Here is a 27437-nt window from a genome sequence, read left to right on the forward strand (position 1 = left end):
GAGGTCAGGGATGAAAATGAAGGGGACAGACCACATTGAGCTTCCCATGCTGCTGCAGCTACTTCTTTACTGTTGATGAGGTTCTGTTGAAAATCCTAGTTTCTTTGGACAACTTTTGCTCATTAAAATGACTGTGTTAGCAATAACACTTTAATTCCACTTTCTTAAACAGTATGGGAAATGCAGACAGTTCTCTACATATATATTTTTATATTTACAATTATGAAAGTATACATTTCACCTTGGGGTCCTTTACATCTATAATCTTTCCCGTAACCCAAATTGACTTATTTTAAGGCAAAGATTCACAGCTTCATAACATTTGAAAACTCCCCAGACTTCACAATGTTGACAAGCTCACAAATACAACTAACGACAAACAGTTCTTTCTTTCCTGTCAAAAGTTGATATAATAATGAATGCTTAGAAATTTCTGCTGACTTGAAACATTTCAAATGCATGGCAGGGGTGTGAGTGTGTGTGTGTGTGTGTGTGTGTGTGTGTATGCTTACAATGCATCCAGAATCTGACCACTTCTGGAGGCCTCTGCCACTATTAGCACCTAGTCCATCATTTCCTGCCTGCTAAGTGTAGTAGCCTCTGAATTACTGGTCTTCTGACCCTCTGCCTTCATCCTAGGCTGTTCTCAACACAGCAGCCAGAGTGATCCTATACAAAATGTTGTCAGAACGTCTTTCCTCTACTGAAAGCCTTCCAGTGGCTCCCTATCTCAGAGCAGAAGCCAATGCCCTTGCAGAGTTCCTCCTCCCCTTACCTCTCTGACCTCACCTGCCTTGCTCATGTCTCTGCAGCTACACCTCAAGGTCTTCACCTTGATTGTCCCTCTGGAATGCTTTTTACAACAGATACCCACGTAGATCTCTGATGTCTCTCTCCTTCCTTCAAGTCTTTGCTGAATCCTTAGGCTTTTTCAGGAAAGCCTTCCCTGACCACTTTATTTAAAATTGCAACCTGCCTGCCCCTCAAAACTTCCGACCTTTCTTCTCTGCTTCATGCTTTTCCATAACCCTTCTTATCTTCTAACATATGATCTAAATTACTTGTTTTACTTTATGTTCTGGCTCCCTCTTTCAGAATGCAGGAATTACCATCTCTTTTGTTCCCTGCTGTGTCCTCCAGCTTGCCCCAGTTGGAGCCTGGGGGCAGGGCAGAAAGCAAAGCCCTTGTGGTCCTGCGAGGCACTGGGACTCCCTGGGATTTCCATTTCTCCATCTCCTTTGTGCCTGGGTCATAACTGCTCAGCTAAAAACCTTTTGGAGGCAAGACACTCCATGTAGCACAATTATAAAAAAATAAAACAGTAGACAATAATAGAGCCCTCTAATAAAACATTAGCAGGCTTGGCCGTTGTCTTTGTTCTCAGTTAATAACAGCATTTCAGACACGTCTTGAGGATCTATAGATTAATGAGTGAGGAGATCATTTGCTTTTATTCCCTAGAGACTCCTTCAGTTAACCTTTATCTGGGAAGCAGTATATTATGTTCGTGGAATATTTGAGAGAGGAGTGACAAACACTAATTTGCCAAAACAACACCTTCACGTAACGGAAATAGAAATTGATGGATGGGTTCCGCCAGGGAGATGGATCACCATTTCTTCTGCCCAAATCCACCAGCTTGATTTTACTATTGACATTTCTTATGCAGCATTCTCTGCCACAGGTTAATTGGAACTGGGACCTAGATAGGGGCCTCTGAAACTCATTATCCTGCATCATGAAGGTGCTTTATGTGAACATTTACCAGAGGTGAGATAGTAATTGTAATGATGTTTCCTTGCAGTGATGAATGTCCAGAAACATTCACTGGGCTGGGAGTAAGATTCTCAACGTCTAAGACAGCATATGTGATGTGATATTTAATGCTTCTTTTGGTGCTGATAGGAGATAGTTGCATACAGAATTGAGATAACTGAGTGCAAAACCTGGGCCATTCTGTAAGCCCAATTGGGAGAAACAGTACCTTAAATGAAATTGCTAATTCAATTGCTAATTAATGCTTGAGCAATGAAGATGTCAGTTTCCTGCAATAGCAATCCTCTCCTTGAGAGCTGTTTCCCCCTTCTATAAATTTTAACTAAAATGGTAAAGGGGGAAAACACTTCAATACCCAACCACAGAAGAGGAACAGTCTCCCTCTCTGTGGCCGTGGTACGCAGAAAGCCCTGAAGGCAAGGCCTGTTTCCATGGCAAAGCGTAACCACAGTGCAGAGAGCATCACAGCAGCAACACAGGGAGCAGGAGGACACATCAGGGGACCTCTACGCACACGGATGCACTGCAAGAAATACCACGGCATCTTTAATTTGGGATCAAACAGATGTATTTATAGTTGATCTTAAAATATATTATTCTCAAAACTAATGTGCACTTATTCTAAGCAAGTGATGGAAGACGTGGGAGATTTTTGAAGGTAGAGCCAAAGGGAAACTCAAGTCAAGTCATAGCTTACATCCATTTCTCACTCTTTTTACTTGATGTATTGATTGGTTGTGCTGTCTCGGAGTGAGATAGATTAAACAACAAAACAAAACTGAAAGTAGCTGTTTCTGAAAAAGGTTTACAGTGAAAAAAAAATGCACATGAAGATTGCAGGAAAGCTGGGAGCCCACAATGAAAATTCAGCTTTACAAACCTTATTCCTAGCCTAATGCTGATGTAAAATTCTAGGCAGGGCATTCACCAGAGAGGAGAGAGCAATTTTATAAGGTTTACTGTAAAATCCTTTTAAAGGACAGTAAATTAACTATTGAGTGCTTACTGTATGCCAGGCACTATAATAAGTACAGTGATAAAATACCGAAAGCAAAGCCCTCACCGGCAAGGAGATTACAGGTTCATGGGAGAGATGGATGAAACCAAATTAAAATTAAATTAAAAATTACAAAACTGGTAGTAGGAAGTACAGGTCTTCTTTCATGGAGTGCAACTAGAGCACAGGGCAAGAACTACTGCCTCAGCCTAGGTTTCAGGGAGAGGCCATGGATGTTGAGTCATAGCTTGAAGGGTGCAGAGGAGTTCACTGTCCTTCTAGAAATGGGGACAGGGTCTGGAAAAATTGATGGGCACTTGGTCTGGCCACATGTAGCCATTTTGATCAAGTGACCTGTATTTCACAATCCCCAGCTGGCATCCTGCCTAGAAATTGTGCCCTGAACTTTTTGGTCTCCAAGAAATATCATTTTATTTTTTTCATAAAAGATGTGGCCAACCAAACTTCACTAATTAAACAATGTTTAGTTCATTTTCCCGCTTCTTTTAATTGGGGACTTTCAACCAAGCTTCTGAAGTAACAAGGGCCGCTATACTCAGTGATAAAAATCTAGCTGAGGGCAAACAGAACTGAAATTTTATACAGCCAGGGTAGCATTCCTGTGGTGAGATGGGGGTATTTAAAAACAACTTGGGGAAGCATTTAAGAAAGCTCTTGGAGATCTGATGTGTAGGACACTGGGCTGGGAGCCACTAGTCCTGGCCACGTGGGCTCCTCACACCCTTTTGCTTTTCCCACTTCGTGGCTGTTCCTCCCTGGGTCTCCGGCTTCTCACTGTCTCCCTTCTTGGGGAGTAGCCCTTGGAATTCTATGATTACAAGCAAAAGAAACTTTCTGCTTAATGTGGAAAGAGAATGTATTGGAAAGAAATGGAGGAACTCACTGAATTGAAGGAAAGTCAAGAATCGGGTTTAGAAACAAGTAGACATAGGGTCCTGCAGGGGTTCAGGCAGCAGGAACTGATGGGCAGTCTTTTCAGGGTGCCCCTGCAGGGCCAATTAGCTCCATTTTTTCCCCCTATTTTTGTGTCATTTCATTCAAATTTCCAAGGCCTGGGAGGCAGAGTCTTCCTTGAACTACATGTTTTGTATAAAAAGAGGCATCGATCCCTTTCCCCCAGTGGAAATCAAGATGCTGCACTGAGGAAATCCTTTCTCTTCCCTAAGGGGGTTCTCCTTCCAGAACCAGGGCAACATCCTTAGAGCAAACTTCTGTTCAGGAGCCCTGGTGATGCCCTGTTTGACCAAGATGGTTGAGAGCAGTTTCTATGATGGTCAAGGAGAGATTGTGTGCTATTCCCGAAGCAGTCAGTACATGTGGCTGGGGAGAGTAGTACTCTTACAGACCCGCACCATAACTGAACATGACAGCACCAAATAACTAAGGAAGGGAGACCCTAGTCTACTGGACAGGCAAAGGATGCTGAGTTTCTTCTAGGCTTGTTGGTGTCCAGGATATGGGTCATCCCATTATGAAAGCCAAATGGTGAGGAAAGTAAGTATATAAGAAACCTGGAAACATCCATCCCAGAAAACGACAGGATGGCAGCATTGTGGAGCTGAGTTCTAACCTGGTTTCTGGGTGGGTGGACAAATTCACTATGTCTTGGTTATGCAATGTGTACAATGGCACGTTGCTTACCTCTGTGGGCATAGACCTAAAGTTACTTAAATTTTATAGGCCATGACGAAACTGTAGGAATTCACGTAGTAGATTTGAAGGTGGAATCGATTAGGGAACAAATGGAAAAATAAATTCTTTCAGCCCATTTGGGTGGCCCCATGCATCAGGCAGCAGTTGTGAGAGAGGTTTTCTGACTTCCTCACACTGTTCACGTTCTTCGTTCTGAAACAATAGTTCCGGTATATTCCAGACCACATTTGTCAACTTCTTCCCGAGCTTCCAGGTTTTGGACCTCATGCCTCGCTTTCCTATTTGGGGTTATAACTTGCCCCTTGCACCTGACCTTTTGCTTTTCCTCTCCAGATTTGACCTTTGTTCCCTCCTTCAGTCCAACTCAGGTTCCCACCAGTTACTACTTTCAACTATCTCAGTTAGCACCTTAAGTATGAGGATTGCTTTTGGACCCTGCAATTCGAGTGACAAATGCTCCAGTCAGGTGACCTTGAGAGGATCGAGGCAATGACCAAAAAAGCCTGTGTTACCTAAAAGTTAATTCAGCCAAGGCAGATCAGTGGGGAGTCACACCCACCCCTGGGTGTCTTCTACTGTTTATGCATAAACACTCTGTAGTTTCCAATAATTTCTCTCTCTCCTTTTGCCATTTCATTAAACTGCCAGGTAATATTTTTGTATGCTTTTGAAAAGCTCTGGGAAGGCTGCTTTCAGTGATGGGTGAAATGATTTCTAAAAATAACCTGCAAATCAATTTTTCAGCTTGTAGAAATGTTGATGAAGAAAGGTGCTATTAAATGTGCAAAATAAAAACCTCCATTTTACCTCAGAGTATGTTACTAATACTCTGTGAAAAGAGCCTTGGATTTGGAGCAGGGCAAACCAGAGCTTTACACTCCTGGCTTTATGGATTACTGGCTGTGTGGCTTTAAGCAAGTCATATAATTCCGCCAGATCCTCAGTTTCTTCTACTGCAAAATTCAGGAACATTTCCCTCATTATATTGTGGCAAAAGCAAAATGAGAGAACACATGAAAATGCTGCTGGTAGGATACTGGGTATCCTTTGGTAGACATATTATTGACTAGAAAGCAAATTTCCTTAGAATGAGTTTTGGTTTTTTCTTCATTTTAAGCATACAAATCAGAATGTGTTCCTGGTGAATAGCTTTCATTTAGGAAATGCATTAGAAGTGCATTTGCAGGCATTTTTTTTTTTATCATTTCCACTGATTCTGGGTTTCTTATCTGTCCCCAACATACATATCTTTCTCTAAGCCAGAGAAATGTGTCTTATTTTGCATGTCCCCTGATGTCATGCTCAGAGCTCCCAGAATTTAAATTCTTTTGGTCTATTAGTTGAATACACAGTTTTGTAGTGTCAAGCTCAAATGGCTCATGCTACCACTGAGTACATAATATATATTAGTTTGGTTCAAATATTACATAATTGTGAGACTTTAAATTCTATGAAACAAATTAATGTACATTTACCAAAACTATAAATTTATAATGAAAGTCCTTTTATAGAGAGAAAGAACTAAAACATGTTAAGCACTGCATTCATCCTATTTTCCTAGTTGTACTACTTCATTATGTTTTCAATGCAACCTTATAAAATGAATATAATTGCCATTTTACAGATGAGGTAACGAGGCTGAGTGAAGTTCATTAAGTCATACATGGGATAGCTTTCCTGGCTCCTTAGCTGGTGCCCTTCTCCACAGAAGGAGGTACAATGGCTACATGGGGACTCCCAAAAGAGGGAAAAAGAGCAACTAAATCAGCCATTTATTCTACCATTTTGCTAAGTTTTGAGCTATTCTCAAAAGGTCACACTCTTAGTTTACTCAATTTACTCTCAATAAGATTGATACATCTCTGATGATTTGATATTCTCATTAACAAGGGGAGCTAGTAAAGAGGTGGAGAAGTTAAGGAATTACTGGGCACTTCTTTCTACATACCTAATGCTCAGAATATTCATTCTACCACAGAGTAGGGGAGTGTGATATATGACATCATGTTCATTACAGTTTTCAGGGAGTAATTGCCACAGGCCCTTTGACACGATGGGGAAAGGGCTTGTCAGCGTGGCACACCTCATGGAATATTCTTCTCAAGCAGTGGTCACCACTGTTGGCCATGTTCTGTGTATAAGGCCCTCTACTGGGTCCAGTGTTTTCTCCTGCCCAGCATACACCCCTCCTTTTTCTGGAAATAGCCCAAGTGTCTTGGAGGATCTCTCTGTGATAGCTAATTTTACGTGTCAACTTGATGCCCAAAGGATGCCCCAATAGCTGGTTAAACATTATTTCTGGGTGTGTCTGTGAAGGTGTCTCTGCACGAGATTAGCACATGAATTGGTGGGCTGTGTGAAGCAGATGGCCTTCCCCAATTTGGGTGAGCCCCACCCAACCAACTGGGGGCCTGAACAGAATAAAAAGGCAGAGGAAGGAGCTGGGGCATTGATCTTCTACCGCCTTCAGTACTCCTGATTCTCAGGACTCCGGACCCAGACTGGAATCTACACCATCAGTGCTATGACTCTTAGGTCTTTGGACTATACCACTAGCTTTCCTGGGTCTCCAGTTTGTAGATGACTGATCATGCTGTTTCTCAGCTTGCATAATTTCATGAGCAATAATCTAATATCTTATAGTAAATCCTCTCTTCCTTCCTCTTTCTTTCTCTTTACATACACACACGCACACACGCATTCACACACACATGCACGCACACACACATATACATACACAAAACCACATCTTCTATTGGTTCTGTTTCTCTGGGGAACTCTACTAGTATGCTCTCTCCTACTGTGAGTCCCCACTTGATCTGGGAGGGGATGGACACCATCTTCAGCTTTATGAGCACATGTGGCCCAGGCCCAGGTCAGTTAGTGTGTCCCACTTCTGGGCTATAGGGACCGGTAGGAGGTTGGACACCTGACTCCAGCTGGCCAAATGCCGAGAATATCGTAGGAACCACTAGGAAAGAGGAGTTGTCTTTCCTTTGGGGGTGTTAAGATGATGCAATGTAAGCCAAGAGCTGCCGATAACTTTCTTGCTTTCTATACAAAGTGCCTGCCTGAGAATAAAACCAAATGAAAGAAAAGCAAAGTTGAGCTCAAGAGACACACAGAAAGAGGCAAAGTACAAATGGTACTGCTTGATGCTTCCTTAGATCTACTCATACCTGAAGCTAGTAGACAATTCAGTTTCATAAGTAATACATTTTCTTAAACAAGTATAAGTGATCCTGTAGACTTTTATATATTCAGTCTGGTTCCCTCCAAATTCTTTTCCTCTATGAGTCACTAGATAACACTTGATGCTAAACAATAAATGTGCAAGCACACAGTGGATCTTGATAGAATTGAAAGAGATGAATCAGCTTAAGTTCAGCCACCACTCGGGAGGTCTATTTCTTTTCTTTGTGCATGTGTGAGTGTATGTGTGCGTGTGTATTGGCAAAAGAAAAAATGGTGTTACCTTTGAACAATGAGGTTATGTGACAATTCTTTAAATAATAAATACCTCTGAAGCTGCCCAGGATAATTTCAGACACCAGAAACCCAGCAAAAGAAGATGTTTCATTCAACTTTAGTCCACTGTCAACACTGGGACATTCTCCTTCTTTGAAGGTGTGTAACCAAGAAAGTATGAAAGGAGCCCCTCTTAAAAACGTAGGATGCACCTGCATGTAAGGGAGACTTTGGAAAGAGACTTCCTATTCACCCCAACCAAATAGGAAGTTCAAGAGCCAGAGGCCCCAGGACAGAATAACGCTTAATGTGGCTGCACGCTGACTCTCTGAGACTCACACTAGTGGGGCTCTCGCAGGGCAGGGCCAGGCTGTGAAATCTGCCCATGGGGAACAAAGAGATATAAACAGAAGAAGTTATCAGAAAACTAAGACCACAGAAAACTAAGGACCACAAGGAAGCAGTCTTCGGAGAATCACAGCTCAAGCTGACACAAAACTTCAGTGAGAGTTGTGTTCATTCAGTCTCAGTCATTGATGTACCACCATCACGGTTTTGCCATATCTGTGTACTATCCATACTATTACTAACCTAGTACTTTTCTTTAAGTGGACTCACTTTTTTTTCACTTAAATACTTCCTTGTTGATTCTAGGCAATAATTTTTGAGAAATAATGGGTTTAATATACCAGTTATAGACTTTTTCTAGTATATGTTAAAATAAGCATATAATCATTAAAAAAAAACCATGTCATGCCACCTAAAATCTTTTCAAGTGTCAAAGCAGTAATTATCCACTCATTGGGAAACACCAGTATATAGAACAAGTACTGGACTTCAAGTCAAGAACAACAAGGGTGAGGACAAAACTTTCTCCCCTTGAGATGCTGATATTGCCCGGGAAGCCTCTGAGTTTCAGTGCTATTTTCAGGAAAGCCTCTACCTCTCCCCTCTGCTCAGACCACTTCAAAGTCTTTGCTTTATACTGCAAGGAAAGATGGGTTTACAAGCAAATGCTAGAATTAGGAAGATGAGTAAAACAGTCAAATGTGGGGCCTTTTGCAAGATATAAGTACAATATTGTTATATCCTGTCTACAGAAAGGGGAAAAGAATGATCAAGGAGTTCACTGCATTAACCCATCTCTAAAAGCAGTGGATACTGAATGTCATACTTATGTTATAAATGAATGGCAATTATGTGCACATAATTAAAAGTCTAATTTAAAAATTCTTAGCTTAGTAGGAAACCACATTAAGCAGAAATAAGTCATCTCTCTTTAAAAGCCATGAACTATCTCGCAAAGTCACAAAAGAGTTGCCACCTGAACTCTGGGAACAGACTTTCAAAGACAATTTTCAACATGTTTTCTTCCCATCTGGATTTTATAGACATTAATAATGACCTCACTAGATTTGCTTCTGAGTCCTACTCAAAAAAATTGGACTGTAATTTAGATGTTGTTTGAAGATGGACTGTAATACCACAAGACAAAATTGGAGCCACCTTATTAAAGCTCTTCTTTTTTATTCCCTTAATTCCACGTTTTAGCTTCACTGTGGATAACATATGCCAGTAGTAAAACATAAAACATGATTTTCTGTTTAAATTGCAAAAAAAAAGATGCTTTATGTATAGTGTGACTTTAGATGATGTAGTATCTTTTCATCTTTTTAATAATCACTCTTTGTCCACTCAAACTGCTTTATCTTTCTTCCTAGCACTTGTCACTATGTGTAACTACCTTATTTGCTGTGCTTATTGTTTCTTTCCTCCACCAGAGTGTAAGCTCTGTGAGGACAGGGCCTTTATATTTTTCATGCTGTCTCCCTAGCACCTAGCAAAATGCCCAGTACATAGAAAGGATTCAATAAAACTTTGTTGGATAAATGAAGGTTGATTAATGACCAAATGTTTACAATTAGCAAATCCTCTTTTTGCAATCTCTACCCACCAGTTATAAGATCTGAAAAATATATACTTGTTAGCCATTTGACATTTGACAAATCATTAAACCACATAACCACCAACAGTTTTATCTTTCTGTCTGTATAGTAGGGACACCATCAACTCATAGGACATTTGTGAGAATAAAATGAGGTAACATCCATAAAAGTGTTGGCCTCTCTGTATAATCAACCAGTTATTTATCCATGTGTCTAGCTATGTATGAATAAAACCCTTTGGGCACAGGGTCTGGCCTATAGTAGGTACAACATGAATGCTTACTAATTTATTCACTTTTAATTTTAATTTTGCTATGGAGTGTAATTATTTCCTTCCCACTTGTTGATAGCTCTGTCTAAAATCAAGGGCAAGAAATCAATAGATGAAAGCATTGCCTTTATATACTTCAACTCTTACCCTTTATATATATTTCTGCAATATAAAGAGATTTAATAACAGTATTCTCCCCAATCAAATACAGTTAGAGGACAAAAATAAGAACAGGGCATTGACAAGACTGATAAGCACTAAAGTCATCTTTTCTGTCCCAGCAAAAAGGTCAGTTTTGTTTTTAAGATGCTTCTCACGTACAGAGGACAGTGTTAGGGAAAGGAGGAATTTGATTTTTAGAAAGGTAATCTTCAAGGTACCCTCCCTCCCTTCCTTCGTTCTTGCCTTCCTTCCTCCCTCCCCCCCTCTCTTTCTTCTTCCTTTCCTGCCTTTGTTCATTAACTAGAATTAAATTAAGTTTTTGGTTGTTTTCCTCACATAATATACAGATACATATCTAAAAAATTAGGTAGGTCAGGGAAAGGGAAAAATGGTCAAAAGAAGCTTTCTTAGAAAATGAATATATGCTAAATCCTCTTCAAATTAGAATTTTCAAATCTTCACCATTAAGGCAAAATGAATTGGTTGAACTATAACAGAGTTGCCCATTAAAACATGACCAGGATTCTCTAAAAAACAAAAATTCCTGAATTATTGCATCATTCATTCTAGACAAACATGTTTTTTAAAACAGTAAGAAAATAATGATTTATTTGCAAAGGAAAATGATAAATGATGAAATCTCAACTGATAGGTTAAAGGTATTTCTACAGAATATTATCTTAGCAATTGGCCCAATCACTCGCCACTCAGTTTAAATGCCTCAACAAGAGGTATTTTATAGGAGGAAATTAATATTTTTACAGATTATATTTACATAAGTATTTGTTCTGCTCACCAATCAAGAATTTTACTTTAACATCTTTTCTAAAGTATTGATTTTTTAGCTGGGGGACAGGGTAGGGAACAAAATAGTTTTTCTAATATTTATTCTACCACGGATTTACAACTCCTTTCAAAAGGAGTTGCTGACCAAAGGAAAAAGCAAGAACTGCAATTAGATGAATATGTATAGTATGTATCAAAGGTTAGAAATGCATATACTGAGAAATGCATATGAAATTGTACATATTTTTAAATAATACTTTTAGGAATTTATCATAAAGAATTAAGATATGCACAAATACATAATGTAAAAGGATAATCATACCAATATTATTTATAGAGGTAAAAAATGGCAAATCCTTGTTTCCCACTCCACCCAGGTAGCTGAGACTACCCTATGGGGACTGGAGGCTGAGTGTCTGAGGAATTCACCCTGGGAGGTTTTGGACTCAGGGCTGCCAACCACAGCCAAGGGTAGGTGTGGAATACAGAGGGAAAGTGGAAGAACTGAGCAAAAGGCTGTATTGGGCCCTTCATCAAGTTGATTTCCCTCTTTTCGCTCTATCAAGGGCAGGAGACTGGGGGAACCTGTCTGGAGAAAGTGAATGACCCCAGAGAAAAGGCCTCACGAGACTTAAATTTGGGGGAAATAAAAAGGCCAGCCAGCCATATATTTATCCTAGAGCAATGGTTCCCACTGGAATCGGAGGGCGGGGCATTCCCTGGGGGACATTTGGAGACATTTTTGATTTCCATGACTGGAGCAGGCAGTGCTACTGGCATCTAGTGGGTAGGGGCCAGGGAAGCTGCTGAACATCCTACAATGCAGAGAAAAGCTCCCACAGCAATGGATTATCTAGTCCCCAGTGTTAATGGTGCTACCGTTAAGAAACCTTGCCTTAGAGTGAAACCCACAGTTAACACCTATCCCCTGTCCCCATCACTCACACAGGACTTCAAAAGGCTCTTTTGGGTTTCACCCTTAAATATGACACAACCAAGTAAGGAAAAAAAGGGACTGGAGGAAAAAAGAGATCATGAAAAAACTTAAAAAGAGGCCGGGCGCGGTGGCTCACGCCTGTAATCCTAGCACTCTGGGAGGCCGAGGCGGGTGTATCGCTCGAGGTCAGGAGTTCAAGACTAGCCTGAGCAAGAGTGAGACCCCGTCTCTACTAAAAATAGAAAGAAATTATATGGACAACTAAAATAAATATATATACAAAAAATTAGCCGGGCATGGTGGCGCATGCCTGTAGTCCCAGCTACTCGGGAGGCTGAGGCAGTAGGATCGCTTAAGTCCAGGAGTTTGAGGTTGCTGTGAGCTAGACTGACGCCACGGCACTCACTCTAGCCTGGGCAACAAAGTGAGACTCTGTCAAAAAAAAAAAAAAAAACTTAAAAAGAAAAACTAATTGGTACAACCAAATCTGAAATGCAATTTGGCAATATCCAGCAAATCTGAAGCTGAACAAACCTATAACCCAGAAATTCTGTTTGTAGAGAATTATCTCAGAGAAACTCTTGCACATGTCAATAGGAGACATACACATATTCATAGCACCATTATTTACTAGTAGCACAAAGCCTAGAAACAATCTAATTGTTCATCAAAAAAAGAAGGGATAGATTAATTGCAGTCTACTCATATAATTGAATGCCATAAATCACTTAAAATGAATGTCCTAGAGCTAAGTATTTCAATATAGATAAACCTCATAAATATAAATGTTGACTTAAAAAAAGAAAATTGCAGAAGACCACATTCATTAAGACACTATTTATACAAAGTTTAGAAACATTTAAAAACTTTACTAGATATCTTTTAAGGACTGATACTTGTCCACCTGTGTTTCTAGTTCTTTGAGGTGTGGTGTTAGGTTGTTAATTTGTGATCTTTCTACTTTTTTGATGTAGGCATTTAATGCTGTAAACTTCCCCCTTAGCACTGCTTTTCCTGCTTTTACTTTATGCAGCAACATCTCTGTGCAACATCTCCAGGCAGCTCCCCATGTTAGACCCAAGACCTGTGTGGGCTGGAATGTTCTTCTGTAGCCATGTTCATAAAATCTGGTCTTGGAATGTGGAGCCCTACAGGCTTCTCTCTTACTAGTTCCTCACATCCAGCAGCTTCTCCCGGCTCTTAGCCAGTCCTGGTCAAGCAAATTGCCCTGAACCCTCCTCTCCTTACCTATTTTTGGGGCTTCCTGTGGCTTCCCTGGTGAATCCTAGCATTCTCTCCTGGATGATCTGTTTGATATGTGAGAATCTGCTTACTTTTTTGGTTCCTCTCTATGGAGAAGGCACATTCTGCTTGTGTCTAGTCTGCCACCTTGATCCTATCTTCCTGATGTTTTACTTCTTAAGCTGCAATTTGGGTTTAGTGGTACCTGTTGTATTCTTTTATATCTTTGGTATGTTTTCAATTATATTAAGTAGACACTACTTTTGATATTTTCAGAAAGATAAAAGAAAATATTGCATCCAGTAAAAAGTCATGTCTCATTCATGAAGTAGGAATTCTAAAAATAGAGTAATTTTAAGAAAACCTAATGTGTAGCAAAGATATTACATGCTTTAAAATATAAAATTAAAACGTATAGGCTTTCTTTGAAAAATCTGTAATTTAATTTCAAATACATAATTTAAACTTAACCTCAATGACATTATATTAGAATTGAGTTTTTCTTTTCAAATAAGTGAGTATATAAAATAACTGGGCCATGTATCAGCTTGGAATGTTTTATAGACAGATCCCAACAGGTCATATGCCATCTCCAGCTATTTTTCTTCTAAGTGTTCTCTATACTGAGTATTGAGGTAAATTATTAATTGCCAAAAAGAGTAACTGACAATATTTGAGGCATTTAGCAGTTATGATTCACAATAGCAACTCCAAGAAATTTAAAAAACAATATTTTTGTCAATGCATTAAGATCTCATCAGTGAACTAAGTTCCTCAGCTAAGTGGTTGCAGCAACAGCTTTTGAAATTGGAATAACAACTTCTGCAATTATTTAACAAATAACTTTTTATTTGGCACTAATTTGTTTTAACTAGAAAACTCATTTGGGAATTGAGAAAGGCATAAAAAGTCTGTCATTTTTAATTATATAAATTAGTGATACAAGAAAATTTGTGAGTGAGTTTCATAACTAAACATTTTAGTTTTCTTACACTAGCTAAGTTGAAATGATCATTTTAATTGTCTTTTAGAAATATTGTATTATCATACCAAGTAGTGAAACATTTAATAATACACATTAGCAAGTTAAAATAAGTATGTTCATTATTTTTTATAACAAGCTAAACATACTTATTTTTACACATTTAGCAGATTAAAATAATCATCTTCATCTTTTTAAGAAAAAGATCCTTGAAGAAGACACAATTAATATTTTCCATTTTTCATTGGCTTAATAAGTACCCATTTCGGTTAGCTTAGGAAACTAAAATAATAACTTTACAATTTTCTTTATATGATTGGAAAGTGCATCTGAAAAAAAAATTTCTAATCCTAATCATTCCTTCCTACATGGTGTGCTCCCTCTAAAAGTGAAAATTCTATACTTCTAATACATATAAGTATATATGAATATCATGGGCAGCAACAAAACAAAAGCAAAACAAAAATGAATAAAAATGTTTTAATATAGAAATTTTTTATCAAATTAAATTTCTCTGGCTATTTATTTAAATTTATTTTATTTAAACAATTTATGTTTATTCTAGCAAGTGCTTATAAGGTGAAGATGCTCATAAAGGTTGAGCATCCCCAATCTGAAATCTTTTTTTTTTTTTTTTTTTTGAGACAGAGTTTCGTTCTTTTGCCTGGGCTAGAGTGCCGTGGCGTCAGCCTAGCTCACAGCAACCTCAAACTCCTGGGCTCAAGCGATCCTCCTGCCTCAGCCTCCTGAGTATCTGGGACTATAGGTGCATGCCACCACACCCAGCTAATTTTTCTATCTTTGGTAGAGATGAGGTCTCGCTCTTGCTAAGGCTGGTCTCAAACTCCTGAGTTCAAGCAGTCCTCTCGCCTGGGCCTCCCAGAGTGCTAGTGAAAATCTGAAAACTGAAATGCTTCAAAATCTGAAATTTTTGAGTGCTGACATGATGCAATAAGTGGAAAATTCCACAACTGACCTCATGTGACAAGTCACAGTCAAAAGTTTCAAGCACAAAATTATTAGAAATATTGTATAAAATTACCTTCATTCTATGTGTATAAGGTGTATATGAAACATAAATGAATTTCATGTTTTGACTTGGGTCCCACGCCCAAGATATCTCATTATGTATATGCAAATATTCCAAAATCTGAAAAAATCTGAAATCTGAAACACTTCTGGCCCCAAGCATTTTGGATAAGGGATACTGAACTAGCATAGCTGTGTTTACAAAAATAAAATGGTAACCAAGAAGAAGATCCCTAAAATGATATCTATAAGATCTCCTTTAGCTCTAATATTTCATTTACTCATCCCTTCATCATTAATGACTTCCTTCATTCATTCACTTGTTCATTCCTTATAAGACTTCCTATGTGTTACGTACTGTGTTAGACTCTGAGGATAGAAAGAGAAACGAAACAAAATCTGCTTTAGCTATAGTGCACCAGCATGAAAGGTAGAAGGGGACTACAAACCCAAATCTCTAATACACATGGCATTCTCCACTCTCTGTGTTGGAAAAGGAAAGGGATCCTGATTAGGTGACATGCACCCACACATAGAGACCTTTCGTATGGAAGTTGAACCACGGCTCTATCACTTTGCTCACAAAGTTTGGCACAACATGCTTCCACTCATTTATAGTTGAAGACATGGAGAAACCGAGAGGTGACCTAACTTGTTGAAAGTCACAGAGCAAGTGAGAAGGCCAAAATCAGAACATATGGTCTATTGGAATGTTTTCAACAAATACATTGAGAACTTGCCAGGTGTCTGGCTCAGAGCCAGGAAGGAGGACTAGAAAGATGAATAAGACCTGGTGTCTGCCAGGTATGTACACTCAGGTGCTGTCAGTGGCTTGACTCAGGAATTCTGGAAATTACTGTAACATCTGATGCCTACTGCTGAGTCTCTGAGGACTGCGGCAGCACATAAACAAACCTGGGACTGCGCGGGAACCAGAACACCTGGTAGAGTAAACACAGGGAAACAAGCTCCGCTTGGCTGTGATCTGAAAAATGCAGATCAAAGAAGAGTTTGTTTCCACCTATCAATCTTGCAAGGTTTTAAAATGACAACACTCAAAATGGAGAAATCAGTCCTCTCATCCACTGCTGTTGGAAATATAAACCTTATGTTTAGATACCAAAATTGCAGCATCACGTGTAATAGCTTACAACCAGGAATGATTATGTTCAACAGCAAGTGAATAAAATTTCATTAGATTAAGGTTACATGAATGTAATACTATGGTATATGAGGCAGTTTTGCAAGATTACCTGATGACTTGGGAAAATATTCATCACGTTAATCAGAATCACTTCTTGGCCTTTTGGCTAAGATCAAGTATAGTATCTGTTCTTATCAGTTTAATGTTAATTAGAAAATGAACATATTAAGCTATATGCAGCATGATTTTACTTTTCTAAAAATATATTAACAGTATGCATACATATCTGTATTACAAGCACTGGAAGGAAATGTGTCAAATTAATACTTGTGATTATTTATGGGTGGTGATATTGCAGGTTACTTTTATTTTCTGTCTTTCTATATTCTCTAAATTTTCTTTAAGGAGCTTCCATTAATTTAATAATTGAGAAAAAATAACTAAATCTTAGTTAATAATTTTCTGACCAGAATGATTCTCTGAAACGAACTGCCTGCTACTGACTGCTTTCAGGCTGTCAGTGACTCAGCCCCTTCCCGTCTGGACACAAAGATGGGCTAGAGAGGTCCTCACACCAGAGCTCCATGACCCAGACTGGTTTCACTGCTGACTGGCTGGGTCTTTTTTGGGCAAAACAGTTCTGAGCCTTTGTAATTGTATCCATAAAGGGTAGCAATTGATATCTACCTCACAGATGAAGTTTAAAGAGAGTATAAGAAAAATGCTTTGAAAAGCACTATTAAACGCAAGTTTTGTCTTACATGAGAGATGGATAAGATAGGGTATAGACTCAAATCCCAAATGACCAACTTCTTGTTTTTATGACATCAGTCATATGACAGAATCTCTTTGAACCTTAGCCTAATAATTTTGTCAAGTGGAGCTATTACTGTCTTCTTCAGAAGGCCGATGTGAACTAAACACCTTTTGCAGTGCTCAGGAAATGTTAGTTTCCTTCCATTCTTAGGCTCTATCTTCCCCTACTCTACCCTTATTCTGAAACAAGGATTAAAAAACCCTTCAGCATCAGCACTTTCTGTTCTAATTTTAAAGCATATTTGCTTTGATTTTTTGATATGTTAAAAATGTATAGACTCTTTTTTTCATTTCTATACACTTTTATAGTTTGGACCATCAGCAAGCACACCTTGGAAAAATCAATGTGAGGAATGGTGGACAAATTTTATGGGGTCATTTGGAAGTCTCCCACACAAATCTCTGAAACTCCAAGCACTTCCCATTAGGGTGGGCAGAGTAGGAGAGCTGAATGTCCTTGCTTTGGTGGGCTGAAGTTATTTTAGCAATTAGATCTCCTTAGCTTCTGGGTTCATCTAAATATACTGGTGACATTCTGTAAATGTGCAGAACTTGGAATTTCTCAGGCTTGGTTTCTCTAGTGTCAATTGACAACCACATGTCTTAAATTTTGTTTCCTTTAATTAACCTTCTCCATTTTCAAATCAATGTTCTCACTTCCTCATGGTGTTACTGCTATTCTAAGGAATGCAGACCTAAGGGATCAACATTTCAAGACTCCCAAGGTTCATACGCCAAACCTGGAACTTTGTGCACAAATAGACATCCAAGTACATCCGCTGCTGCTTCTGCACACCCAAACTTAAACATTCAAAGACCAAGATTAAAGCATCAGGGGATTCAGCCCTAACTTTTATTAGTTGACATCTGAGCCTTCTTTTGTAAGGATCTTTCCTTATGGGAGTATTGAAGATTTTTAAGAAAGGGAATAACCCACTTAAGGCCTTACCTCTTCTGAGAAGATTAACCTGTTGGGTGCTGGTGGATTGATTGGAAGGGATGATCTGCGTGTGAGATGACTGTGAAGACAGATTAAAAAGGACGAGGCAGATAAAGGACACATTGTAGCAGACTCTGCCGGTGCCCAGATCATTTCCCTGGACTCTTAGCATCAGTGTGCTCTGGCTGCCTTCTTCTTTTTTTTTTTTAAGGCTGGTCAAGTGGAGCAGTGGGAATGGAGAAGGAACATAGGAATCTGTAACTGGTTGTGATCAATTAGTTGTAAACACCACTGCACTCGGACCAACCTCTGGCTGCCTTCTGACTGCCGGTGTCTACCTCCCTTTACCTGAGTGCTCAGGAATTAACACTCCCTGCCCAGCAGCCTTCGGCCAATGACTGATAGAGGTCAATACCTAGACACCCCAGCTCTCTTGCCCTTTGGGTAGAAGGACCTCTGAGATGTGTTGTATGAATTTACTATTGCTGCTGTAAAAAATTACCAAAAACTTAGAGGCCTAAAAGAAATATAAATTTGTTGTTTAACAGCTCTGGAGGTCATAAGTTTGAAACAGGTCCTACTAAGCTAAAACCAAGATGTTGGTAGAGCTGCCTTGCTTTGGGAGATTCTAGGGGGAGAATCTATTTCCTTGTCTTTCCAGTATCTAGATGCTGCCCATATTCCTTGGCTATTCACCCCTTCCTCCACCTTCAAAAGCAGCAGTGTGGCACCTTCATATCTTCCTGTGACTCTGACCTGCTGCTTCTCTTTTATAAGCACCCTTGAGATTACTTTGGGCCTACGTGGGGAATCCAAAATAATCTTCCCACCTCAAGATCCTTAATTTAATCATACCTGCAAAGTCCCTTTTACCATATAAGGTAACATATTCACAAGTTCTGGTGATTAGTATGCGGACATCTTTGGGGGGCCATTACTTGGCCTACTATGTGGGTGTTTTATGCCATTTCCCAGTTTCCTTCCAAGGAATACACTCTGATCACCCCCAGTGGTGGTGGTTTTATAGCTTTCCTTTATTTGCCTGCTTTCTCTTCCTTGCTACTTGCCCAATCTCCCACGGGTGTTTTCTGGATTTCCCAAGTACAGGATTTGCACAAAGCCTTGTTTCAGGGTCTGCTTCTGGGAAACCCCAAACAAAGACATGCATTGTAAGGGGAGAAGCCCATGTTAGGTACAGAGAGGAGTCAAGAAAGATGGGCTGACCCATTGTGGGAGAACGACAACAACAGGAAGTCAGAAGGGGGTCTGGCTTTGAGGAGATGATACTGAGTTCCTTTTTAGTTGAGGGGACATTAGGACAATGGAGCTGGAAATGGTGGTTAATGGCGTAGTGTCTCCTATGAGGTGCAGGTTTTGAGGCCTGATGGAAAATGGGCTTAGAACTTTGTTTTCATTTCATGATAACAATTTGTTAATGAAACCAATGAGATCTAAAGGACACTGCCATCATGTGAAGTAAGGAGGATGACTTCTCCTCCAGAGGCAGGACCGTGAGCCCCAGAGGAATCAGAAATGTCTAAAACATTAGATCATAATTTCCCTTTCACAAATCATTTGCATCTTCTTAGTATTTTCTATACCACAGGCAGGCACTGTTCTTAACACATTCTTAGTTTTCCCATGTTAAATCCTTATTACCATCATTTGCAGTAAGTACTATTATTTTCCCCCATTTTATCATTGAACTAGAGAGGTTAGATAATGGTAGAAGCAGGATTTAGAACTAAGTTGGTTCAACTCCTGAGTCTGAAATTTTAACTACCACATTCTCCTGCCTTGGTTTTGATTATAAAGAGAAGAGGAATTCAAGAAGACTCCTTCAGGTCTAATGAAAATACGCTGTCCACAGCTTGGTCTGCTTGTATAAGGAGTCTGGGCAGCATCCTTCAAAGTAAAGTCTCATTTCTCTCTATATCTTCAAACCAATCACATCAGGCCTCATCGCAATACCACTTAATTGCATTTAATTCCACTATTTAATTTAATCCATCTAATTCAGTCCCACTTTTGTAGAATTCAAGTCCAGAACACTTGAGTCAAATCGTCTAATACTCCCAGAAAAGCAGAAGCCTACCCTGGGTGGAAACCAATGACAAAGATACAAGGTGCATTGAGTCAGAATCTCTTGTTTTTCATTCTGGCTATAAGTAACCATATGATCTTAGACTAATCACTTAATCTCACTCTGAATGATTTCATTTCTTCATATCCAGATAGAATTAATAAGACCTTCCCCCTTTTTGAGAGATTTCTGTGGAGTTAAATGAAAATTCTATGTGAACTTGCTTTGAGTTCTCTAATACAATCGCAGTAATGTTGATTCAGAGCACAGTAAACCTTTTGTTTTTCCCATGAATGCAGGGTTTAGTCAAATCTTTCCCAGCTAAGTATTTTCTATACAATTGGTGTTCCTTAAATATTTGTTGTTTTTGATAATGAAGATAAATGTCTTGTTGCCAAGTAATCTATTCACCACTTTTTCCAAATTGGAACTGGTATATGTTGAACCATTCCAGTTACTTTGATAAAACCCCTCTCTACGTTTATATCTAACTTCTTTATCAGAAACAAACTATCTTCTTGGTGCACTTTGGCTTTTTCTGCAAGATGAAACAATGGATAGTCATTTGTCAATTTTTTTTTTTTTACACACAGTGTCTCACTTTGTCATCCAGGCTGGAGTATAGTGGTGCAATCATAGCTCACTGCAGCCTCAAACTCCTGGGCTCAAGCAGTCTTCCCAAAGAGCTGGGATTACAGGTGTGAGCCACCACACCCCACCTTTTTGGTCTATTTTAAATCACATTTGGATATTTTTTATTGAGAATCTATTATATCTAGGGTTCTGCTAGAGAACAGCCAACAGAACTGGTCTTCCAGTAGTTTACATAATAATAGCTAAAACAACAACTGACATCTGCATCTTGCTTTACAATTGCCAGGTGGCTTCCTACAGTTAGATGTTTCTCAAATTTCAGTCATTTTTATAATATCATCATGATACTTTGCCATATTGTCATAATTTATGCTCTACTATTTACCAAGCTTTTTGTTTTAAATTGATCTACCTCTTTTTTACCCAAATAAATTTGTATAAAAAATGCATTTCATATTACTAACATAACTAGAAAATCAATATTGCTTGCCATACATAGAAAATAAATAAATTCATTGCTTTAGCCATTCCACAAAGTATACATATATCAAAACATCATGTTGTATACCATAAATACATATGCTTTTATTTGTCAATTACAAAATAAATAACAATATAATTTTAAATAGAAAGTAAATAAATGTAATGAAAACTAAACAATATTGCTCAATTTCTGCTAGATACTGCTGTTGGGCACGACAGCCTTGTTAAGTGATTTGTTAAGAAAGTAGTGCTGATGTTGTTCTCATTTTACAGATGACAAAACTAGGCCTCAGAGAGGTTATATTACTTGTTCTTGGATAACACAGGTAGTAAATGACAGAGCTGGGCCTCCAACACAGGCCTTTTGATTCCAAATCCACTGCTTTTTCTACTGCACCTAACGCTTTCTGACGTGAGAGGCCTTGCAGAGGACTGGGACGAAGCACACTGAAGATCCATCCATTCCCTCAATCGTTTATAATCCAGTCAAGCAGACGAGAGGTTCTAAAGTGATATATTTAAATGGCATCAAGAGAAAGCAGTTAAGAGTGCTTTGAGATAATTGGCTCAGAAAATAACAGTGAAAATATTTAGCAAGTGAGCTCACTGTAAGATGGATTGTTAGGAAAGATTTTCTGGAGGAAGCGAGATTAAAACTGTGTGTTAAAGGGTGGATAAAATTAGATGAATTGAAAAGAAGACAGAGGGAAAGGCATTTCAAACAATAACAACACTGTGATCACAATTACCCAAAATATCAAAGAAAGTTCTTTCTTGGTTCACCACAGATAGGAGAAAATGCAGACATAAGACAGGAAGTGCCATAGCTACATTGGGGTAAAATAATTACTCTTTTGAACTCTTTAAAAATAAATTATTACTATTTCCCTTAAAATATATATGATCTAGCAAACTACTCACAGGGTTGAAATGATGATAGATATGTGCTAATATTTATAAGCATGTGCCTCATCCTGACAGGGAAATTGGAAATAACTCCAATGTTTGACAATATAGGCTCAGTTACATAAACTTAACTACATTGACTCTGGGAACATTGTGCAGTCTTCAGAAAAGATGTCAACCTTTGCTACTGAAATGTGGTCTGTGGACCAATATTGTCACCTTGAGCTGGAACTTGTTAAAATGCAGTTTCTGATAGAATAGGTCTGCAGGAGGGTCTGAGATGTTGCATTTCCAACACATTCCCCACTGATTCACACATGCATTAAAGTTTGAGACGTAGAGGCAGGTAATTAATGACATGAAAAGACACTTGCAATTAAATTAAATAGGCTGATTTCACAAGAATTAGTTCTATACGATACTATATTGGTAAATTTAAAAAATATATATGCATTCATGCACGAGGAGAGAAGAATGCAAGGCAGACAGATGGGAAGAGTATATATCAAAATATCAACAGTGGTAGAATTACAGCAAATTATTTAAATTTTCTTCTGTGTTTGCATATCTGTATTTTCACTATGAAATTGCCTCTTTAAAATTATATTTTTAATTCCTTTTCTGTTTTCAGAATTTCACTGAGTTCTTTCTGGAAAAATAAACACAAACCAACAGTCTGAACTGGAAGAAAACAACTCAGGGATTTAATCAGTGTAACAAGAAACTGTCAGAAGAAAAGACTTATAAGAATTTTCCATTAGGTGTGAAATAAGTCAGTGTAACCTTCATGTTCCTGGATCTCTCAGAATATATTTTAAAAAAACCAAAACTTTTTTTTTTTTTTTTTTCTTCAGTAAGGCTATAAATCTATAGGAGCATACACATTTTCAAGACTGCCAACTGGGAAAGTATTTTCAAGATGAAACAGATCAGTTTCCCTTAAGTATTCTCAGTGGCTTTCCTCCGAGGTCTGGTTAGGAATATTCCAGCAATGTCACTTAGAAGTTGAAAGAGGGCCCAGCTGCTTTGTCAGAATGATTCTTTGCCTGCATTCTCCCTTGGAGAATTTACCTTAAGCTTTATTCATTTCTGTCAGTTGTCCCCATTTTGCTGATCCCTTTTTTTTCAGCATGTGATGGTAGGAAAAGGATTAGGGTCCCAGCTTCACTGTTTCCTAGTTGCTAGGGTGTTCAGGCAATGGAATTAAAAAGCCCACAGTCCTTTATCACTAAATTAGGGGAAATGGTGTCTACTTTAGTTAAGAGGATTGAATGAAATAGTGCACATAAAGCATTTATTATGAAGCATAAAAGAAGTACTTAAGAAGTTGACTGATTCATTCATTCATCATTCAACAACTGTGCACCCTCTGTCTGTCCTCTGCATCCTAAGGGCAGAGGATGCAGATGACCCCAGACAGGTTCCCTTATCTCCAGGTGCTTTCAGGTAAGGGGACATAATTGAGGAAAACAATTACCCTGCAGTGTAACACGTGCTACAAGAGGGAGAGGGCCAGGTATCATGGGGACAAATAATAGAAATATCTAACCTTACTATGGGGTAATGCTAAAGCCATCTTCCTGGATGAGTGACCTGAGGGGCTAGCAGGTCTTGGCCAGGAATGCCTGGGAGGCCCCAGACATTGGGAATAACACATTTAAAGGCTCGCATGTAAGAAAGAGCATGAAGGTTCAGGTGTTCAGCAAACTCAAAATGGTTAGGATATGAGTTTGGGGTAGAAGGTGGGGGCAGTAGAAAGAAGGAAAGTGGTGCTGAAGGGGTCAGCAGCGCCTGGCATGAACGAGCCTTGTAAGCCACGTGGGGCAAGTTTAACTTCATCTGAAGGGCAGCTGGAATGGTCAAGGTTACACTTGGTCTGTTCCAGGTTTTAGGAAGATTGCTCTGGCCACAGTGTGGAGAAAAGACAGGAGGTAAAGGAGGAGGGTTGAACATAAACCAGGAGGCTGCTAGACTGAGGCTTGGAATTAGCTGGAATTGGGGGCCCGGGGGGCATATGGAACAGACCTCAAGAATGTGCTTAATAGATGCTATTTCCTTCCTTTTCTCTCCACGGAGATCTTTTGGTCACTTCAAGCCAACAGAAGGTTAACCCAGCAGTAGCTGAAAAAAATATTTTCTAGACACAAAATGCCTGTCTCTCCTTAGCAGTTCTCAAAGTAAGGTCTGGGATCTCGAGGGCCATTACATTTCCATCTGAGGAGTCTGTGAGGTCAAAACTATTTGCATAACAATACTAAGGTGCTGTTTGCCTTATTGCTCTTACTCTTTCACAAGCACACAGTGGAGTTTTCCAAGGGCTACCATGATGTGTGGTGGTGCAATTGCTCTTTTGGCTAAAGTAACATGTGCTTAGATTTTCCCGAGCTTTACATTTGTCCCAGTTTTAATTTCAAATAGAGTAAATATAGAAAGATATAGCCCCCCATAACAAAACCTCTTTGGGGTCCTCAATAATGTTCAAGAGTGTAAAAAGGACCTGAGACCACAAAATTTGAGAACCGCTGCCATAAACATTTAAAGAAGACATCTACTAAGAAGAGCTTAAAAATTTATGAGTGAGGGTAAACTCTACTGATTGAAGAACCTAATTTCTATCCTAGTTTTGTTGTCCTTTCAAATCTGAGCTGCTGTTTGCACGATATAAGGATAATGGCTGGTAGTTCATTTCTAGAAGATCACATCTAAAGAAAGCAAAGCACACACCATCCGATGTACTAAGTAGAAATATGAAATCTCTACCTGTGATTCTGAAGATACTTTTTTCTTTAAAACTTATTTTTAAAGTTAGAAAACATAGTCACTGAGTAATACTCATATATTAGAACAAGATCTCTGTTGTGTGGGCAGAAAAGCAAAATAGAAGCTGCAGTGTGGGCAAGTGGAAAATAACACAGTGAGAAGGAATGATGCAAACTAGACTCGAGCTCTAAACTCAAGTTCGCGGTGCGAAAGGACTTCAGGATCCCCTATGAACCATTCTTCTAAAAAACCTAGCGCAGTGGGCTAGCTAGTCAAGCATAAACCTGGCAGTCTTCCCCATGTCATCCAAAGAGGCCTGGAAACAGTCCAGGAAGCTTTACTGTGCCCCTGAACAATTCTGGGGTGTCTGTCTTTCTAAGAGGTCATTGGTTATTTCAGCACAAAAAGCCCAAGGAGGCCCAGGAAAAGAGCAATACAGAAAACGGTCCAGGAGACTGAGGGCAGCTGAAGTTCAAGGTTTAAGACAAGGATCCCATATCGCTATTAGGAATAAAATGTGGCTAGTACATCTAAGGAACTGAATTTTAAATTGTATTTCATTTTCACTAATTTAAATTCAAATAGCTGTGAGACTAGTAACTACTGTACTAGAAAGCTCTAGTCCAGAACTTTAGTGAAATTATCTTCCTAACCTTTGGAGAGCCAACTCTAAGATCCCTCATCATAGGGCAAGATGGATGTGAATGCACTCTTTAGGTAAACATGGATTGGAAATCCTTGTCTCCCACAACAACCCAGAGTCAGCTTCATAGGGCATCTGCTAGCAAAGCCAGGGAGTTATCCTGGGAGAGTTGTGGAGCTTAGTAAAGTGGGAAGGAAGCAGAGCTGGCAAATGGAGAGGCAGAGGTCTCGACTGTGACTCCATGTACCTTATCCTGAGCTACCTTCCAAATTCTTTTCCTGATATGTATCTCCTTGTCACTGTGCTGCAGCCATTTCTACCTCTTAGGGCTTCCTCAAACAGGCCAAGCAAGTTCCCATCTCAGGGCCTGTTGTGGGTTTACTTTCTTCTTAGCCCAGAATGCACTTTCTCTGAATCAGGGTTTCTTAACTTCAGTGCTGGTGACATTTTGGGCTGGATAATTCTTTGTTAGAGGGACCTATCTTATGCATTGTAGGATGTTTAGCAGCATCTTTGGCTTCTATCCACCAGATGCCAGGAGCATCCCTCCCCTCACTTGTGACAATTAAAAACATCTCCAGACGCCAAATGTCCCTTGAGAGGCAAAGTCACCCCTGGTTAAGAATCACTGCCCTAGATATCTGCATGATTCACTCCCTCACTTTATTTAGGTCTGTACTCAGATGTCACCCCTAGGGAAACTTTTTCAAAACCCAGTCTAAACCAGAAACCCCATCGCTGTCTGTCCCCTTTCCCTGTTTTATTTTTCTTCACAGTATTTATTACTAGCTAACATTGGATTAGATAATTCTTTGCTTATTGTGTCTTCACCTGTTTTGTTCACTGCTGCAATCCTAGCACCTAGTACCTAGACAATAGGAAGATGCTTTATAAATATTTGTTGAATGAAGGAAGGAAGAAAGTGCCCATGCCTCTTGTAAAGTCAGAAGAGAGACAGGAAGTTTTTATTCTGGGAGAATGGAGACCTGCCACCCACAGAAAGGCTTCCACTTGATCTAGCTATTAAAATCTATATTGGCTGTTATATATAAAAATGGCAAGGTTTTAAAATTTTTTCTAATAATGGGCATACTTTTATTCATAGTCTCTAAAATGATGCTTTGAATGCAGAAATAAATTACGGTTTTAAATTTATTTGTCAACCACTTTTATGACTAGTATGCACTTTTGAGACCTAAAATTGCAGTCATTTCATATCATCAAGAATCTATGTTCTGACCCAATATTAACAGTGATGTCTACTTGCCACTGAGTAGAAAACATTCTGATTTGATAATTAGAAAAGTGCCCAATTAAAGGCCTGCATTTTTCCTTCATGGTTATAAGTTGAAAATGTGTTTCTAAGAGGTTTTTTATTAGCATTACTGTATAAGCCTAACAATTCAGTGAATATTACCCTGACTGCAGCCCTACAAAATTTAATCATGTTCTGAAGTCCTTACTTAATTATAAGATTGAGTTTTTTTCCCCCTGAAGATTTGTTATATTCTTTCTGAATTCCTCAGGACATACTAATTTTCTAAGATGCTGACTTTCTTCCGGAAAGAACTGCAAATATTCAAAAGAAGTTACAAGTGTGAAGTAAATTGTACCTTTTGGAGAAGAAGGTGAGGGTATTTCTTGATTGTCGGCAGATCCTCGTGAATGGTCAGAGTCCTTCTGTAAAACCTGGACCTAGCCAGCTAGGAAATGAAGTTCCACAACACCTCAGTTCCTGAGAATATCCAGGGACTAGGAACTTCTGAATACATTCAGTGAAACTTCTAAAAACTAAGTA

General features: G+C 39.0%; 1 protein-coding gene and 1 pseudogene across 2 annotated transcripts in view; one reads left to right on the forward strand and one right to left on the reverse strand.

Moving 5' to 3' along the window:
* SLC24A2 (solute carrier family 24 member 2) overlaps nucleotides 1-27437 on the reverse strand; it is a 219830-nt gene that overhangs the window by 132873 nt on the left and 59520 nt on the right. The gene's annotated exons all lie outside the window — the stretch shown is intronic.
* On the forward strand, nucleotides 16561-16670 carry LOC138388670 (U2 spliceosomal RNA; annotated as a pseudogene).

This window comes from Eulemur rufifrons, chromosome 7, assembly GCF_041146395.1.
Source record: "Eulemur rufifrons isolate Redbay chromosome 7, OSU_ERuf_1, whole genome shotgun sequence".
NCBI classification, from domain to species: Eukaryota; Metazoa; Chordata; class Mammalia; order Primates; family Lemuridae; genus Eulemur; species Eulemur rufifrons.